The sequence below is a fragment of the Peromyscus californicus genome, unplaced genomic scaffold, assembly GCF_007827085.1.
Source record: "Peromyscus californicus insignis strain IS unplaced genomic scaffold, ASM782708v3 Scaffold_15__1_contigs__length_86483966, whole genome shotgun sequence".
Taxonomy (NCBI): Eukaryota; Metazoa; Chordata; class Mammalia; order Rodentia; family Cricetidae; genus Peromyscus; species Peromyscus californicus.
The window spans coordinates 55,641,717-55,662,159 of record NW_026294447.1 but is presented as its reverse complement, the minus strand read 5'-3'; the positions used below and the strand labels follow the sequence as shown (position 1 = coordinate 55,662,159).

General features: G+C 45.5%; 1 long non-coding RNA gene and 1 other non-coding gene across 2 annotated transcripts in view; one reads left to right on the top strand and one right to left on the bottom strand.

Moving 5' to 3' along the window:
- Positions 1-6,134: 6,134 nt before the first annotated feature.
- Positions 6,135-20,443, top strand: part of LOC128110912 (uncharacterized) — a 35,158-nt gene continuing 20,849 nt past the window's right edge. Inside the window, exon 1 of the long non-coding RNA XR_008218378.1 lies at positions 6,135-6,399. This is a non-coding gene — a long non-coding RNA (uncharacterized LOC128110912). The remainder of the gene's footprint in view (positions 6,400-20,443) is intronic.
- LOC128111298 (U6 spliceosomal RNA) lies at positions 10,859-10,962 on the bottom strand. The gene has a single exon (XR_008218563.1). It is a non-coding gene; the product is annotated as a U6 spliceosomal RNA (small nuclear RNA).

Sequence of the window (20,443 nt, the reverse complement as noted above, 5' to 3'; positions counted from 1 at the left end):
GTACAAGGCTGCTCCCATGTGCACCTTGAGGGGGGACACGTCTTCCTAGAGTGTAATGTGACTATAGTATAAATGAACCTTCCAGTATGTTATACAACTACTAAAAATTGTGTGTGTTCATCCATGCATGTGTGTATGGGGGTGAGTGCATGTGTGTTGGGGGTGGCTGTACTTGTGTACATACGTGTGCATGTATATGTGTAGTGTGAGAGAAATGTCCTCCTGGTCACATTGACATCACAACCATCATCATCACCGTCATCATCGTCACATGTAAAGACTCCCAGGAAGCCAAGTTGCATCATTTTAAGATGTTTGCCTACATTAAAAAGCACAGATATCTAGTGGGACCAGAAGAGGATGTGCTTATGTTGTAACAACAGGTCTCTGGCTTCATTAATTATGAGTGCTTTGTTTTCTTTTTATTTGTGCATTTTCAAATTTTGACGATAAATATGGACCACCTTTATAAGAAAATATGACACTCTTCTGTAGTTTTCGACAAGGACTCATGTGTTCTAACCTCAGTGACATTTTTCAAAAGAATCTTTTTGGCCATTAAATTCATTTAAAAGCCGTGATCCATTTTTGATCATCTGAAATACAGTGACAGGCACTCAAATCAATCCCTCCATCCGAGGTTTGCAGACGGCATAAATTATTTTAGAAGTCATGTCAGGTAGAGTTTATTCCAAGGTTTGCTTGCAAATTTTAATCAGAAAACACAGAAGGTATATGCAGCTGAGATTGAAATACCCCTTCACCTTGTACTGGGAACCAGGTTGACTTACTGTTAGCTAGCTGATAGGACCCACAGAAGTTACAGCTTGTATGATAGAGGCAGCCTGGGCAGGAACCGAAGGGAACACATAAAGAAACATTTATTTTTAAAAAGTAAATCAACCATAAAGATCCTCCCAGCAGACCCGAGAGATGGAAGCCTCTCTCTCATTTTCTCCTTGGCAAAATTTAATCTATCGCTGGGGTTTTTCAAGCGTCATATTCAAAGAGATGCAAATTCGTCAGAGCTGAGACCCCAGCTGACTTTTACCACCTCGTGAAAGTCAAAGGGGCTTCAACGCTGGAGCCAGTCACCCACCTCCTTCCACCCCGGCTAAGTCAAATACATATGTGTGCAAATAAATGTGTGTGCGTATGCATATGTATCCATATATATTAAAGAAGAAGCTAAAACAGAGTTTTTGTGTCTCCTTTGTGTGGATGTGTTTGCAGCAAATTCATTTACGTGGGAAATGCCACACCAAGAAACCAAATGTGACTGAGAAAGCCTCCCTCTACCACTGAATCGCTATGGAGGCTCTTTGCTTTGAGTTAGTATCTTTAAACAACAATCATTTTATCTCGGCTCCTTCACTCTGCACTCTGATGAACTGGTTTAGGGACAACAGTTAACTCTCAAGTGACCTCTGCCCTCGACATAGTTGAGGACACACAATTCATTTGAGGAATGCATGTCATATATTTACAAAGAAATATGTAAGTTTTAATTACTATTTTGTGCACAGCAATGGTTCGGGAGGGAGTCCTGCCTTTTCATGGGGCTGTGTTAAAGTGGGTTTCTCCTCTGTCTTGGCACAAATGAAGGGATCAATCTATTAATGGAAATTCTACCACTCCGAGTCATACAAGAAAAATGATGGTAAGTTTCATACTGCATAACAAAAGCCCCACATTAAAAATAAAGAATTCAAGGCTGCTATCATGTGCAAAATTTGAAAATCACATTACATCCAATTCAATAAATATTCATTGGCTTCCTACTAAGTATTGGGCCTGAGGATGCAAATGGGCTTGGAGTCCATGTCCACCAGTAAGAAGAGCATAGGTTTTCATGGAGCGCTCCATCATCTAGCGTCCACTACAGTCCTAGAAATGCCACTTAACAAGCGGTCTCCATAGCATACAAGACTCACTGAGTGATTGGTCCTCTCAGGGGTCTGTTGTGAGCTCTGCTGATGTTCCTGTCCTTGCTTCCACAGCTGAAGTTTGACATTTTGTTGGCTGGATTTTTCTGTTCTTCCCCAGAGGGCTAGCCTGGGCATGTTTTCAGTCCATGGTGGAGACACACACAGCGGGGAACCAGACTCAATCACATGAGTGCTTCCCAAACTCTGCTGGTGTCACATTTACTGCCTTCACCTTGGCTAAAGGTGATATCCATGAGTCCAAATAAGGGACAGGGGTGGGGTGGGGGAGGCAAGAGCAGGGTAAAATTGCATGGCAAAGGTTCTGGACATAGGCAGAGGTGAAGAACTGGAGATGGTTTTGTAATCAACTTCATAGAAACAGACAAGCACATGCCAAAATTTTGTAAATCAGCATATTTGAAGAGGAGGCAAATCCTAGTGGGGTATCAAGAACAGAGCAATGCATCCTGGGAGACACGAGAACATTATGTTACGACTGAGTTTGGAGGACAGATGTGCCTAGGTAAGAGTTATAAGATGTAGTTAAACCATAAACCATAAGACACAGGGGTGAAAAGTAAAGCCCACAAGTATTACAGGAACTTGACCTCAAGTCCAGTGAGCACACTAATCCTGCAGACTTTGGACTTGGTGTCTAGGTCATGAGTAAATGGGATGCACTGATGAAACCTGCTTTAATGGCATGTGGTGTGTGTGTGTGTGTGTGTGTGTGTGTGTGTGTGTGTGTGTGTGTGAACATGTACACAGGCCAGGATGGTAGGAAAGGCATCACCCCATGGGCCTGCCTGTTGTAGCAAAAAGGCTAACACATGAGCTCAACCTTCCTTCACACCACCCAGAAAGCATTTTGAATGAGCAGCACTTTTTGAGTATGACAAAAAAGAAAGAAATGAGTGTCTCTTTAAGAGAGCAGTTGGGGCAATGCTTTGGGCTTGGGAGTCTGGAGACAGTGGCATGAGATTGATTAGGTGTGTACATGTTGGCTGAGAAAGCTGTAGAGAGGCGAATGAAAGTGTTTGACAAGATGAAAGACTATTCAACATGTTAGACAGCTGCCTGAGTGGAGAGATCCATAACAGCGCAGTAAAACACACTCCCCAGTAAGCGATACCTTCACAGCAAAAGCTCCTACCAGTGAGGTCACACAATCTTTGTGAGACATGACAGGCTTTGCCAAAGACTGAAAGCAGAGTTTCACACACACGCTTCGTAGGATTTGGGTGGCGATCCACAGAGTTGTGTAGGACTGTGTGGGAAGATGATGCTGAACTGTGGTGCAGAAAGGTCAGTGGTGAAATAGAGATGGAATGCTTTGGGGTCTGGAGTTGACATGAAGGAATACTGACCAGGGGTGAATCTCTGCATAATCTTGGTGCGAGGACTTAGCATCCATGGATCCCACTGTTTGCTCACTTGTAGAGGGGAGAATGCATTCATGGTATGAGATGGCAGATGTCCTGACAGGCTTCCTGGGGTGTTTCAGTTGTCTACTCTACTAGAAATCAGAAAGCCAATGGGTGTCTCACTGAGCTGAAACCAAAATGGCCTCAGGACTGTGCTCTTCCTAGAAGCTTGAAGAGAGAGACCAGTATCTTGTCTTTTCCAGCGTCCAGAGATGATCCCCCTTCTTCGGCTTGTAATCCCTTCTCGCATATTTAAAGCCAGACCATTGGCATCACTGTGATTGTCCTTCCTCTAACCCCAGCTAGAAATAACTCCCAACTTCTAAGGAGCCTTGCAACTCCATTGGACCCACACAGGTCATCTATAGTAATCTCACACTGAGATCCTTAACTCAATTATTTTGCAAAGTTCCTTTGCGGTGTGAGATGGCAACACCCGCAGGCTGCAGGAATGAGACAGCTTTGGTGAGAGATAAGTATTACAGTGATGGGCCACTCGGTCTGCCTCTTGGTGTGTGTTAGGTCTTCCTAGAGCCGGATGGCATTGGTAGAGAGCACTCAGGTAGATCCTGGACAAACCAGTTCATAAAGGGCTGACAAGTACATAGACTCCACCTTCAGGATGTGCTCCCTACCCAGCAGCTGACCCTCCCTTTGCTGCCCTCCCTGTGTGTAGGCTCCGCCTTCAGGATGTGCTCCCCACCCATCAGCGGCTCCCCTCTTTGATGCCCTTCCTGTGAAAACCACTCCCATCTCTATCCTGACTCCTAGTCCTGACTCTGCCTTATAACAGGCTTCCCTTCACTCTACAGCTAAAGGGATCTCTGGAAAACTCACTGCAAGGAGATCATTGATCTACTAAGACTGTCCTCCACTTTCCAAGAGATATGTAGTAAAATTCCCAACTCCCTCCTTCGATCCACAGGCTTGGCACATCCTGGCAATCCTGACCTTCACTCGTGTCTCCAACTTCACTCCATACTCCCCATTTCCTTCACACTCAACTTGTCTTTCTCTTGAACACAATCCACTTCTTTTCACTCCAAACCTTTGCAAACACTAACCCCACCCCTTTGGAGTCCTCTTTTTCATCGTGTCCCCATATTGTCAGGGCTCATTCAGTCTTAGGTCAATGATGTCACTTCTGCTGACACCAACGTCCGGTGTCTTTGGTCGTCCCTCTCTCCCTTATTTTGTAACAGAGACTGGCTGGCCCAAGCACTCTCCCATCTCTGCCTCTGCAGTCCTGGGATTCCAGGCTCTCATTGCCATGCTCAGCTTTCAACATGGGTGCTGGGGACTGAACCCAGGTCCCCATGCTTGTGCAGCAAATGCTTTACTAGAGGAACCACATCCTCATTCCCCTCTTTTCTCTTTTACAAGCAAAGAACTCATGAGGCAGAGGCAAAGGATCTGAGAGTCAAACAATACACAAGACTGGCCTTTCTGGCGTCTAATTTGCAGGGGCAGAATGTAGCAACGGGTACCAATACTTCTACTGATGCTGGAAGAGATTCCAAGATTGTTTTAAAGAACAATAAATAACTAAACAGGGAGTTCTTGGAAACAAACGAAAAATTTGGAACACTGAAGTCTTTGGAACAGTGTTTCCTTTCTTCGTCCTGTTATTTTATCTCACAGGGCTTTAGTTTACTCTATTCCTGTGTGTACTTTTTCTTTCTAAAACACATCTATGTTTCCAATGCTGCACCAGACCCCTTTTCTTGGTGCTCTGTTAAAAACTGCTCCCCTGTCCACCCAGCAGCCCTAAAGGTGGCATGATGACTGCCCCAATTTGCAGATGAAGAAACAGAGGCACAAAGAAGTAAAGCTGTATGCCTAGGGATGGTTTTAGTCACTGTTACCACTCAGAATCACTTAGGCCTGTTTTCATACATGCCCTCCTCAAGGAGACAGTGTGTGTCCCCGAGGCTGTGGTTCCAAATGTCATTCGTTGTTCCAGCAGTCTCAGTGTGGACACAGGATGGTCTGCTGTGTGACTTTCCCTGAGTCACCTAGAATCTCTGACCTTCAGTGTCTTCATTATCAAACGCCTTTCACCTAGCAAAGGGGTAGAGGCAATCAAGCTTACCACATCTCTGGCCCACAGTAGGCATACAGCAAGCATGCTAGTTAAATTATCATTTAAAATAGAGACGATCCGTACCGACATGATGGATATGTAAAAGAGAGATTTGTTTTCCTGGGATTGGACTCTGCTAACAAATAGCACATCCCAATCTGAGAAATGCACAGTATTCATGCTCTTGTGCTGTTTGGTCCTGAATTTTTTATCTCCCAAGAATAATGACCCAAGCCCTGGGCATTTCCAGAGGATTAATGACCAGCAGGATTTAATGACCCCAGCTTCAGCCTAGAGCCATCCCCCATTCCCTGGGTCCTCATTAATCCCAGGTAGGCCAGCAGCCTTTCTTCTCATTGCTACAATCATGCCCAAGTTCAGCTCTGCTGCAAGGAGAAGGACCACTGGGACCCTCTGCCTCTGCTTCAGTCCCCAGCCTGCTCCAAGCTCCAGCCACCGGCTCATTTATTTACAGGGGCATCCAGACAGTAATTAAAATATGCTAAGGAGGTCCCCTGGTCCACTGCAACTGGATCCAATGGTGAGCAGTCTGCGATACATGGGCCCCTCCCGACCCTCCCCTGAATGCACACATATTAACTTTTAGGGCGGCAGCTTGCATTGCTCCACATGTTATGTGGGAGAATTTCATGAGATTTTAATGAGTTTGTACCACTGTGAGGGAAAGCTCACAAAGGATCCATGCAAATTGCTTTGTCTCGTGCAGCCAACCCAGCATAGTGATGCGCCTCTCTGTCTGGCTTCTGGAAGGACGGGTAGATATGCTGATGTATGCACACTGGCCCCTGAGCAGTTTTGCCTGCAGGAGAGCAAGGTGAAGCCAGAGCTGCCAACACACTTCCATCTGCAGGATGAAACCCCCGGAGGGATTTTTCCATCCAGGATTTCCCACAAGGACATCTGCTGGCCCGGATGGCAGACCTTTTGTGTCACCAATATCCAGGTACCTCCTACTTGCTACTCAGTTTTTTCATCTGTCCAATGGGCTGTAGGTGGTAATCCTCCTATCTCTGAGATGACTTCTGCTGGAAAAATAAAACGTCAATTCCAATTAATGAGCTGATGGGTGAGTCTAATGTCACCGTCCATTGGCACAATCATCAAATCGGAGAGGAATATGAAGGGATGTTAATGAAATGGCCAGCAGGGGTCAGATGCCCTTACTCATCTCCCCCATTTCTTTTTAAAATTTCAGTGTGTGTGTGTGTGTGTGTGTGTGTGTGTGTGTGTGTGTGTGTGTGTACATGCATTCATTCCTCAGCACATCAGTGGGAGTAAAAGAACAACTGTGGGAACTGATTCCCTACTCCTACCTTGTGGGTCCCAGGAACTGAACTCAGGCCCTCAGACTCAGTGGACGACGCCTTTTACCTGCTGAGCCATCTTCCCGGCTCTCCCCATGTTTGTGACAAGCAGACCGGATCTCAGGAAGATGTGTCACAAACAAGGGGGAATGCGAAGAAAGGGATATAGGGTCGTGCTTTCTCCTTCAGCACACCTTAGGAACAACAAATTTGTAAGGTCTTGCAGATTGAATGAAAAGTCACAGGTCCCAAAGACAAGAGACCATCTCTCTCTGAAAAATAAAATAAAATAAACTCTTGAGAAACCCTATCTTAAGAGAAGTAGGTGTGGAGTGATGGAGGGGGACGCTCAGTGCCCTCCTCTGGCCTCTACACATGCACACAAGTATGTGTGCCCACACATACCTACACCACACACACACACACACACACACACACTTAGAGAGAGAGAGAGAGAGAGACAGAGAGACAGAGAGACAGAGAGACAGAGAGACAGAGATAGAATAGTATGTGTACATGTTTCATCAAAGGTTAAGGAAGAAAACAAAGTACCCCAACAGCCCCAACCACTCTCCAGGTCACCCTCCAGGCCACTCTCTAGGTTACCCTCCAGGCATCTCTCCAGGTCACTCTCCCAAGAGTATGTGACCTCATATGGCCCTTCCCTCCCCACCAAGCCCTGTGCTGATTAAATCCTGAGCTGTCTGGGCATAGAGAACACATCTTGCTCCTCTCTTGATCTCCAGGAATGAACAGGGCCAAGTGACCTAGGTGTGTAGTGTCTGTGAAAGTCAAGGAATGCCTACTGTGTTTTATCTTGGTGAATATCAGAGGTCAACCCTTTGGCATGGGTGCTATTAACAGCTGGTGTGTGGCTTCTGGATGGCCTTAGAAAATCAAGTCAATGATGAGAAGAAGAGATGTCCTGTATCAGTAATAATAATAATATAATAATAATATAATAATAATAAGCATCAGTAGAGATGCAATGGTCCTCTTGTTTCTGTGAGAACCTTACACAAAGTCTGTCTGACTTCATCTGACATGAGGATGGCAGACCTCTGAGTACTTCTACACAAACCCCCTTCATAAGTTGACATTTATTTAATGTTCCATGTGCTGGTATTAATAGAAGTAATTATGTCAGGAGCCCCATGCTCACATTTGGGATTTGAACCCCTATACAAGAAGATCGGTGGAACCTTTTCCTTCTCCCACCATGGGAAGTCTCAGAAAGTACTAACCTGGAAGTGAGAATCATCAGCTACCAAACCAATTAGTGCCTTGGTTTGGGGGCTTCCCAGACTACATAACTGTGAGGATGAAGACACAAGTATGTTGTGTGTGGATTACCCCACCAGAGGTATTTGGTTCCAGCCACGTTGGACATGTACAGATAAAAGTTGGGCAGACATTGTCCTAAGTGCCAAGTATCTGAAGAGCTGTGCACCTGCCTTTGATACGAGATGTCCTGAAGCTAAGCTCTAGTCTCTTTCCTGTAATGTACACGCATGCTATCACCAGCATGCCGCTCGGTATCTCCTCCCCTTACTCCCTGCAAATTCCCAAACCCCAGATACACTCTGCAGCAAGTCCCAGTGAGGTATTTACACAATCCTTTCAAACCATTGTCTGAAATTTTTTTTTTAACTGTCAAGAAAGACCATTTTTTAAAGCTGAAGAGCCAAAACATAGAAAGAAGGTCAACTCTTCCAAGGTCAGGCTCAAAAAGCATCATTGTCTGTTCTGCTTCCTCCCAGCACCTCTCTCTCTATCCCGCCTCCCCAGCGCTTGCTACGACCTTCTAGCTGTACCCATCCCAAAGGCCTCCACTGCCACAAATTATATATATTGTTTAGCTGAGTCCTTGGGTAAATTTAAGTCATTGTTTGAAATATACACCGTCTTCTGTTGCCTCTGCAAAAATTTTCGGTCGATTAAGCAACAATAATGTGGATTATTCTATGAGTACCTTGGGATAGTTGCCCAGAATACTGTATATAAATCCAATTGTATCAAAGTCAATTAAACCCTATTGTTTCTAAAAGTCACCTGTCTGACTTGGGGGAAAGTGAGGATGAATGTAAAAGACACAACAAGTGCTGAAACTAAAATCCAATCAGGTGGCTGGTGCTTCTCAGCTTGGGAGGAGAGGGATTGGGGGGCAGGGGCGGATCTGGGAAGTTGGGTGAGAAGCTTGCTGGATCATTCCGAGTGCCAAGGGTTGGTTGCTGATGGGGGCATCTAAAGTTTAACCACCCTGAAAGCAAAGAAAAAGGAGACAGAGAGCGTTCTTCTTGTCAGGTTTGGTGCAAATGATAGAAACTTGTCAGCCCAACTTCATGAGAGGGTGCTGGAAGTTGAGATGTTCAAGCCCACAGGGACAGCCTTCTTCATCATCTTCGTCATCTAGCTTCTTTCTTTCTTTTCCTTTTTTTTTGGTGTTATTACAGAAGAAAATTATAACCATAAAAATGTCCAATTTAGAAAAAAAGGTGCCACTTTAGCATCATTTGCATAAAAGCTGTTACACACAAATTGTTATAAAGACAAATGTGCAGTACCCTTGTTCAAATTGCTTATATCTCTGCTGCCTCATCTCCAGCGACATAAAGGCCTCTTCAAAGTGAAATTCATTCTCAGGTAAATAAGCTGAAAGCGAATTTCGCGTCTTGGAGAAGATGTGAGTGGGTGCTTGTGTTGTCTTAGCTCTCAAGAGCCCGGGTCAGCACCTCCTCTCCACCCCCATGTCCCTGCGGGGACGGGAACAGGATCCTCTGAGGGTGAAGGCAGCTTTCTCTTGCTGGAGCCACTGATGTTCCAAAGCTACTGTACAAACAGAAATAGACAGGGCAAGGTACTTGAGCTACAGGGATACAAGGAGGCTCCTTTTGTGGGATAGATTCCAATCTGAGTGTGTGTGTGTGTGTGTGTGTGTGAGAGAGAGAGAGAGAGAGAGAGAGAGAGAGAGAAAACAACCTCTGTTGTCTTTGCTCAGATTCCGTCCACTCTAAGTGTTTTGTTTGTCTGGTGGTTTGTTGGTTACTGTTTTTTTTTGGGGGGGGGTGGGTGTTGATGTTGGTTGGTTGGTTAGTTGGTTAGTTGTTTAGTTGGTTGTTTTTTCTTTTTTTTTCTTTTTTTTTTTTTTAATACAGGGTCTCTCAACTGGCCTGGATATCACTAGCTAAATAGGCAGACATCTTAGAGAGTTTCTGTCAACTTGACTTGAGCCTAACTATATCTGGGAAGAGGGAATCTTAATCGAGAAAACACCTCTCTCAACTTGGCCTGGAGGCAAGTCAGTCCAACGTTTTCTTGATTAATGATGATGATGGAAGGCCCAGTCCATTGTGGGTAGTGATGCAGCTGATCGTGTAGTTCTGGATTGTATAAGAAGGAAAACTGAGTGAGCCACGAGGACCAAGCCAGTAAGCAGCATTCCTCCAAGGTCTCTACCCCAACTCCCCCCAGCAATGGAGTGTGACCTGAGAGTTGTAAGCTGAAATAAACACTTTTCTATTCAAGCTGCTTTTGGTCGAGATGTTTTATAACAGCAATAGTAACCCAAATGAAGACAGTATGCTAAGCTGGCTGTCTAGTGACCTCAAGGGTCTACCTGCCTCTGCTTTTTCAACACAGGGGTTACATGCACAAACCCCCACGCCTAGGATTTTTTTTTTGCATTTTTTTATTAATTAAATTTTTTCATCTATTTTACATCCTGACAGCAATTCCTTCCCTTCTCTTTTCCCATTCCCTCCCCCACCTCCTATCTGCCCCCACAATTGACTCCTCCTCTGTTTCTATTCAGAAAGGAACAGGCCTCCCCATGGGTGTCAACAAAGCATGAAATATCAAGTTGAGGTAGGACTAAGCTCCTCCCCTTGTGCTAAGGCTAGGCAAGGCAACCCAGCACTAGGAACAGGTTCTTAAACGCCAGCCAAAGTGTTAGGGACAGGCCCCACTCTCTCTGCCAGGAGTCCCACAAGTAGACCAAGCTTCACAACTGTCACACTTATGTAGAGGGCTTAGGTCAGTCCCATGCAGGCTCCCTGGCTGTCAGTCCAGAGTCTGTGAGTTCCTATGAACCCAGATCAGTTGTTTCTGTGGCACTTGATGAATTTTCATGTCATCCTGCACAGAGGCCTTGCTAATCTTTTGTATTGTTCCAGTTTTAGTACGTGTGCTGCCGAAGAGAGCACCAGGATTTTTTCAGTGTGGATTCTGGGGTCAAACTCAGGTCCTCATGCTTGCAAATCAGTTGCTCGACCTACTAAGCTATCCGCTTAGCTCAGACCCCTTCTACTTGGGACGATCTTCTAACTCATTCCGGAGAGTTACAGTGTTTGCTGGAGTCATTCCTGCCCACACTTGGTCACGGCCTGCTTATTCTTCTGCTCTCAATGTTACTTCCTAACTAAGTGATGCATGTTAATTGACATTAATTATTTCACTTACTACTGCGACTTATTCCCCAACTACTTTACCAGTGTGGTCAAGAACATGATATGGGTTTGCCCTGGAACAGGGATGGAGAGAATGCAAAATGTAATACATATGTGCCTTGATCAACCCCCAAGCTGGCTTCCAAGGCAAGACCAGACCTGTACACCGTAAGAAACTAGCACCAGTGTCTTTCATATATCTATCAAAGATTGGATCATGGTAGAGCAGCCCTTAGAAAGTTCTATTGAATGAATGGGTCACAGTATTGAATTCATACAATGTGAGTCATTTTCAAGAATTTTCCTTCAGTGAAACATTTACAATATAATAACTTTACCAACTTGGTGTGTGTACATGTGTATGAAAGCATGCATGGATGTGTGTGCATATGTCTGTGTGTGCATGTTGTGTGCATGTGAGTGTACGTGCATGCATGGTGTATGTGTGTGCACATGTGTGTTCTTGTATGGGGGTTCACACATATTTGGACTGTTGTGTGCATGTAGAAGAAGGCCAGAGGTCAACCTCAGAGTTGCTTCTCCGGCCCTACCTATACTGTTTTTGAGACAAGTCTCTCAGTGAGTCCTGGACTCTCTAATTAGTCTAGGCCAGCTGGCCAGTGAGCACAAGAGTTCTTTCCGTCTCTGCTCGGGGATCACAAGTGCATGATGCCATGTCGAGTTTTTCACGTGGGTCAGGGGGACCAAATGTGGGTCCCCATGGGAGCACAGCAAGTGCTTGACTGTTGGAGCCGTCTCTCCAGATTTTGTTTACCAGGGAGCCCTAGGACATTGTGAAATCAGTGATTTGTTGTGTTTTGGCAGATTTGATATTTCTTTTAAGATAAGAATGTGTGGAGAAAGGACACTGCAGAGACATCTCTGCTCCATCCCATGCCGTGATCCGTCCTTGCTGAGTTCTTGAAAGCAGAGAAACTGGTGTCAATGTGTAGCCTAAGCATAGGAGGCTGTGACACTTTCTGAGAGGGACATATCAACATAGACTGGCTCTAGATGAGGTCACTCGGAAGGGACATTTGCCCCCAACACAGGTTTGACAGCAGAAAAGCTAGGCTTTCAGTCTCTCCAAGAGAGGGTGACATCCCAACACGTCTCCTGTTTACAGGCATTTACTGCTGGCAAATGAGATCCTGTGTTCCTGGTTTCATCCATCTTTGCTCCCATTCTGTGGGGTAGGCAGCTCTAGTGACTCTCAGTTTGGCACTAATATGGACAGTGTTTTACCGAAAACGCGATTCTGAACTCAGAAAATGTTTCTGAATCTCTGATTTATATTTACATTCTCTGGGCTTGTTGAGACCTCCTGATGAGTCAACCACCTCGTCTAAGAAGCCCCTCCAGTTTAGAAGCAGAAATAAAAGTGTCTAGCCATATCCTGGAAGTTACGGATACAGGGAAGGCAGAAGGCACCAGGTGCATGGAGAAACAAGCAGCTAAACAAGTAGAAAAAGAGACATCGGGAAATGTTGGAGGGTAGCTGGATCGTGGACTATGTCTTTGGAGCTCATAGATGCCACTGCAGGGCAGGAAGGGGTGGGTGATGGGTAGTACTTGTGGGTTCTGCAAGTGAACACTGGTAGAGACACTCAACTTTTCATACAAAACCAGATAAAATAATTGCCAATTTTGGTCATTATTTCACTTCTTCCCGAAGGGTGCACCTGTGCTCCAGCTGAAAGACAAAATGAAGGCTGAGCTGAGGGGAAAGAATTCTAGAAGGTTGCTATGCTTTCATTAAGAATAGGACATGGGCCGGGCGGTGGTGGCGCACGCCTTTAATCCCAGCACTCGGGAGGCAGAGCCAGGCGGATCTCTGTGAGTTCGAGGCCAGCCTGGGCTACCAAGTGAGTCCCAGGAAAGGCGCAAAGCTACACAGAGAAACCCTGTCTCGAAAAACCAAAAAAAAAAACAAAAAAAAAAAAAAACAAAACAAAAAAAAGAATAGGACATGGGGGCCTGGGGAGACATCTGAGTGGTTAATAAGCATTCCCTGCTATTTCTTGAGACCTGAGTTCAGTTCCCAGCATCCATGTTGGGCTAATCACAATACTTTTAACTCTAGCTCCAGAAAATCCAGTTCCCTCTTCTGGCCTGTACCAGTATCTGCATACACACACACACACACACACACACACACACACACACACGCACACGCACACGCACACGCACACGCACACGCACACGCACACGCACACGCACACGCACATGCACAGGCGTGCGCGTGAACTTTCTTAAAACTGGCAAGTGGAGGTTGGAGGACTGGCTTGTTTGATTTGCCTACTGGGCAAACAGGAAGACCTGAGTTCAGATATTCAGAGCCTGGGCCAATGAGAGACCCTATATTTTATCTACTTTTCTGTTACTGACTAAAAATTCCCTGACAAATCAGCTGAAGGGAGAAAGGGCTTGTTCTGGCTCACAGCTCAAGGGTAGAGTGCATCAGAGTAGGGAAATCCAAGTGGCAGGAGCTTGAAGCAGCGGGTCACATTGCATCCACAGTCAGGAAGAGAAGCAAGGCCTGCTGCTGCCTAGTTCCTTCTCTCCATATATACAGTCAAGGATACCAGCCAGGGAATAACGCCACCCAGAGTGGGCAAATGTTCCTACCTCAACAATACAATCAAGATATAAGTCCCAACAGGCATCCTAGATCCCCATCTCCCAGGTGATTCTAGATTCTGTCAAGTTGACAATTAACTCTAACTATCACATACTGTCTTAAAAACAAAGGTGAAAAACAATAAAAAGAAATATACTTAAAGTTGACCTTACACACACACACACACACACACACACACACACACACACACACACACACACACCACGCCAAAAAAGAATAGGATGTGAGTTCTGAATTTGGAAGAAGTTTCCAGAGATGCTGTGCCAGGCTTCTGCAGACATAGGGAGCAGGAGGCAGGCAAGGCAACAGAAAGAAACTTCTAGAACCCACACAGAAAGAGAATCAGAAGAAGTGAGCTCACTGGCCTCAGAACCATAGCAAGCATCACCTTAGTCCAGTGTTTGCATCCAGCGACTCTCTTCTTCCCATTCAGTGATTGAGACAGGTGTCCTAACTGAAGTTCAGTGCATCTGCTTAGGGAGGTGGCCAGGGGCAGCCACCTGTTGTAGTTTCTGCATGGGTGAGAGGTTATAAGGGGGAAGCATTTTCCAGCTCATGAATATTTCTATTTTTAAGACGGGAGCAAATGAGAACATCTTTTTCCTGGTGTCTGCAGAACAGGCAACTCTTGATCATTTCAAACTGCAAGTTGACAAAAAGGATTTTTGAGTTAATTTGCAAGAATAGCTACAACTCAGACTTGATCTTCTCAGGATGAAAAACCAAAGCCGGACTAAGCACTGGGACGTGTGTGTAAATTTCCTGCCCCTCTTCCACACAACAAAACGCTCTCAAATCTAGTGTGACCTAGGAGAAACGTAGCAAGAGCCATCTGAGGAGGTCTCTAATGTCTTTACAGAAGGAACAGCCAGGTCCTGCGGCTGGGGTGTCCCCCTCCATTAGCCAAGGACTTAAAGACACATGGAGAGGACAATGTGATTATTTTAAAGGTCGTGGGTCTCGATGAGATAAGGATAAAGTGGTGGCGATCTAAGCGTGGCTGGATTGGATTACAGGATGATTTTGTTCGGGCCAATTCATCAAGGCTTGTCAAGATCAAGCGTTCACAAAACGGCCGCTGGTGACTGCAAGGGAGACTAAAAGCTGAGGCAATTGCATAGCCCTTCCAGAATGTTTCGTGCAATCTGAAGGTCCTGCGTGTCCTTTAAGGTTCTGTATCTGCAGTGATGTAGAGCCTAAGAAGTCACATCCAACAGCAGCAACGGGTGACAGAAGTATCAGGTCTCTAGGGACAAACCCATGAAGTTGTAGGGATCAAGAGTCTGCTAGGGTGAGTCCCCTCCCCACATAAATTTGAAATATACAGAGAAGCCAGCCAGAGCCAACAGAGGACAGCCACCTAGATGACCAATCACAGTGGACCAATATGTGCTGTAGGGGCTGCTCCCGGTCTGCCCTCCTGATGCTTCTCTCATGAGGGGGTGGTGGCAAACACCTCTTTATGTGGGAACCCAGCACTATATCTACAACCAAGCAGAACTCTCATTCCCTGGGCTTACAGGAGAAAAAAAAGAGGTCTGAGCTAGGCATCCCAGGCCATTCCTGGAAAACACCCCAGTGGTTAGTGGCTCTTCTAGGCAGAAGAGCCAGGGGTGGGATAGAGAGACCCCGGTGGTTAGTGAACCTTCCTTCTGGGAAGAAGAGCCAGTGATGGGATGGGAGGTTCCCAGGGGATGCTGAGGAATCCCTCCACTGAGGAGGAAGTTCCACAGCAAGGAACGGGGCACCCATTCTGGCACCAGGGTAACATTGTGCTGAGCTTTCTCCAGAAAGCAGAACTCAGAGAAATCCCAGAATGCAGCTAAAATTCTAAAAGGGACTAGAATCCAAGATGGCCCTAGGACTAAACAGGCCCTGAAGACAACAGCTAGAAGAAGTGGGCTCTTCCTGCAGAAGAGAAAAAAAACCCCACAATGCTCAAAATCAGCCTCAGCTCTTTGCTTTCTTTCCCCTCTGGCTGAGGTAGTAATGTCTTACTGGAATTCTGGGTAGGAAATGAGAAGATGAAGGAGTTATAGGACCTCCGGCCTGGACTCATTTCCAGGACAAACCCCGGGGTAGTCATGTGCATCAGTAAGAGTGGCCTGGTGAGAGAGGGCAGACCTGTTTCTGAAAGTGTTTTTACAGAAGCTGGGGGTCCATTGTTGGGGCCATCAAGGTTTCCTGCTCTGGGCATGAGGGAGAACGATCTGTTTGGCTGTATTTATGTACTTTCTTAGAGCACCCTGGAGGATTAGGAGACCTGCTGAGTCCAGGTTATGAAATTCCAAGATGACAAATACCTAACTTACTAAGCTCAGGGGGTCCTGAAACCACAGAATCACTGTCTGTTGGAAACCTGTAATGGTCAGCACTGTACACTCACCCTGTGGACCTCCTTGTGGCTAGGTGCTAGGGACACGCTGACCACTGTGGTGGGTAACACTGAAGACTCATCTACTGCCCCAAGTGGTTCTGTGCTTATGAACTTGAAACTCCCACCCAGCCTGGGAGGTGAGAAAAAAAAAAAAAAATATATATATATATATATATATATATAATATATATATGTGTGTGTGTGTGTGTGTGAATATAGATATAGATATAGATATAGATATAGATATAGATATAGATATAGATATAGATATAATTAGCAGCACTTAGAAACTCTAAGTCCTGAGAGCTTTCAAATGGTGCAAACAGCACTCACCACCAGGCAACCCGGCTCTGGGGCCTGTGCTCTGGCCTGCAGAGTTCATCAGTCTCAAGAGCTGTCCTCTTTCAAAGGCCAGGGTTCCTGACAGGCTGTCCCTCACACTGAGGCACATTCTGCTCTCTTCCTTTCAGTCTGATCCTGGTGTGGGGCTCAAATCCAGGGCTGCCCTCTCTCAGAACCATGTCCTCCTGAACCTCAACAGACTTGTCTAAACTGCATCTCCCTTCCTCTCATTTCCTCCACCTCCCTGCTGGCCTCTCAAACACAGCAGGGGTTTACTTTGGTCCTCCCACTAGACTGAGCAGAAAGACATCTAGTAAGTGTGTGTTGAGTGAATACACAAACCAACCTTCTCATCTATAGAGACATCTTTCTTTTAAACACTTTGGATAAATTCAGCTTACATATAACCCAACTGTACTTCTGGATATGTAACCCTCACCCCCTACCTACCCTCCAAAAAGAAAAAAAAAAAGTCAGTCAACTTACTACAGAGACATCTATTTAGTCATGTGTATCACAGTGGTATTCACAATTACTACGTCACAGAATCAGCCTTGGTATCCACTGACAGATGAAGGGACAAGCCCAATGTGGTACGTGTAGGAGTTGTATGCCGCTATCAGGAAGAATACATCTATGTTGTTGGTGGGGAAGCTGCTGATCACTCCATTGAGGGAAATGAGTGAGCTTCATGCACAAGTATTTACTAGGTATTTTAGGAGAAGTGGTAGAGTGGGGAGCAGCAACAGTAGGGTGTGTATTACAAAAGAACATTATAAAGCTCTATGGAAACAGACATGGAGCTTCTCTTGTACAATTAACATATTCTAATGAAAAGTAAAAATTTCCAAAATAAAAAAAAGCAGTCACAAGATATTCCTGGAATACCTGGTGGGGTTTTCCTCATGGGTCACAAGTCAAAGAACGTCAAGAGAGAGGTTCCATCTGATGGCACTTGTCCAATCGGGCCCACATCCAATCCACCTCTGACATACATTAAGAATTTGGAGCTTTAGTCCTGGTTCAGTGACTATTCGGGAGATGTCAGACAGTGTGGACCCCCAGGAGGGGAGGGAAGAGCAGTTCCACATTCATCCATTCAAAAGATAATGTACTAAGAAGCAACTGTATGAGAGACACCAAACCAGTGCTGGGGGCCGGGACAGCAGAACAGAGACAAACACAAACCAAAGTCTAAAAGCCAGAGAGGAGATGCAAGAGGAGAGCCACTCTGGTGGAAGGTTGACCTCAGTGTTTTGAACAGGGATAGAGAAGGCTCAGGCAAGAGGCAGATAGTCCATGGTAAGGGACAAGCCAACACAGGTCTGGAGGAGAGGGAGGCTGAGCAGTGTTCGGAACAGAGTAGAATGGATCAATCCAGTGGGCACGTGAGCTGAGGGGAGGCCTGTGGGTCTGAGGTGCTACAGGAGGGACATGGGAGCCCATCAGAGGATGAGTCTCAGGGAGAGACTTTTTCCCCTTTAATAATCTAAGAACAGATGTGAATCTGCACAAAAGGTAATAAAAGTCCCCGTGTGTGAGCACTGTCCCTCAGCACACAGTGTTCATGAATATACCTAACATCTCACTTCCCTGTGATGCATTTGCTACAGCCATTGAACCTAGAAGGAATCGCTGTTTCTAATTCAAGTCCATAGTTTGCACTGGCATTCACCCTTTTTGCTTCTGTGGGGTTTGACAAATGTGGGATTGTCAGGTATCCACCGTTAAAATATTCTATGTAGGCCATGGAGAGCTGGCTTGTCGATTAAGAGCACTTGTTGCAAAGGACCTGGGTTCAGTTCTCAGCACCCACAGCTCACCCACCTCCTCTGACACCAGGCATAAATGTGGTGTACAGATGTACACACAGACAAAACACACATACTCATAAAATAATTTTAAAAACTTAATTGTTTAAAAAAAAGGGGGTGTTTGTTGATTTTTTGGGGGCTTTGTTTGTTTGTTTGTTTTCATGGAATAGGCATCCCACCCTAAAAGTCCTCTGAGCTCTACTTGGACATTCCTCTACCTTGAAGCCCTTGCATTCACTGATCTTTTTACTGAGTGTAATTGTCTTTTTCCAGAATGCTGTGTCCACCATCTCAGGCTGGCGTATCTAACTCAGTAATCTACATTGCAGTTTTTTTCCGTGTCTTTTCAGGGCTCAGTTGCTGATTTCTTTGGCTTGCTCAGTAATTTCCCTGGTACAAACTTTCCACCAATTGTTTATTCACCAGGACCCATGGACTGAAGTGCACGCGGGCTGCTCCCAGTGTGGGGCGATGGTGACTGTGGCTCTCTCCCAGGCAATCGTGTGCAGGTGTTCACGTCAACGTCAGAGTATTTCTGTGGAGAGTATTTAGGACCGTGAATTCAGGGTTGCATGGCAAATCTGTCAGGCTTTAAAGAAACTATCTAACTGTCTTACAAAGGAGTGTTGGGTCTGGTCTGAGGATTAACGATTCATTTGGTTGTTGGAGAAAAGTCCTGGTGACTAGAGCCTGGACCTCTATGGACTGATAGGAAGAATATGCAGCTACTAAAACAGAGAGTGTCAGGTGGGAACTAAACCCCTGTGTGCACTGTGTCTGAACCACCTTGTGAAGGACAGTATTTGCAGATATGTTTTGCACTGAAAAGGTGCTGGAATGGTTAGGGAGATGGTTCAGTCAGTAGAGTAGTTGACAGACAAGTATGAGGACCTGATTTTGAGCGCCAGGATCCACATAAAAAAGGCAGGAATGTGGCAGGAATGTGTCATCTCAGCACTAGGGAAGCAAGGGCAGCCAGATCGCTGGGGTCATTGGTCAGTCAGTCTAGACTACTCAGGGATTTCTAGGCTAATGAGAGACCCTGTCTAAACACAGACACACACACACACACACACACACACACACGCACACGCACACGCACACGCACTCGCACATGCACACGCACCTTTTCATACACATACAGATACAGTCTCTCACACACATACTCTTTCTCTCAAAAACACATACATTCTCTCTCACATGCTTGCACACACAAACACGCTCTCACATGTACACTCTCATACACATACACATATTCTCTTTCACATATACACACTCATACACACACACTCTTTCTCACACACAATCTCTCTTTCTCTCTTACACACACACTTTCTCTCACACTCTCACACACATTCTCTCTCACACACACACTCATACACATACATACTCTCTCACTTACATACTCATACTTATTCTATCTTACACACACAAACACACACACATTCTCTCTCTCACACACAGTCATACTCTCTCATATACATGCTCATACACATTCTCTCTTACACACACACACACACACACACACACACACACACTCGTAGACAGCATGCGAGCAATGGCAGCTGAGGTTGTTCTCTGACCTACAGCCCCTAGGCTCCACCCTCCGTCCACATCTACACATACAAACGCACTTGCACACAGGAACACACACATACAAGGTGCTTGAAAAGCCCTGCCTGACGATCTTCCCATGGCCGCTAGCTCTGTGATTTAAAAGCGTTCCTTCAAACAGTAAGCAGAAGGTTCAGGAAAAAAAAAATCCCCCTTCCTTTCCCAGTTCAAGGAGCCGGTTTCACATGCACCATCTAAACCTAACAATTTAGCCAACTTTTCCTTTGTGGTAATTACGTGGTGATCAATGTCTCCACTTCTGCAGGAGAACCTACTAAATATACGTTCCATCTAAAATTGTTGTTTTTATTGTTATAAACCGGGACGAGCGAGGTGCCGTTTCATATTTAGCAACGTGTAATTTACCTCTTGTACATCCTTCTTTAAACTTGTGGTTACCTTGTCTCAAGGTAGAGAGCAGCAAACAATGAATTATTGTCATTATCTTTT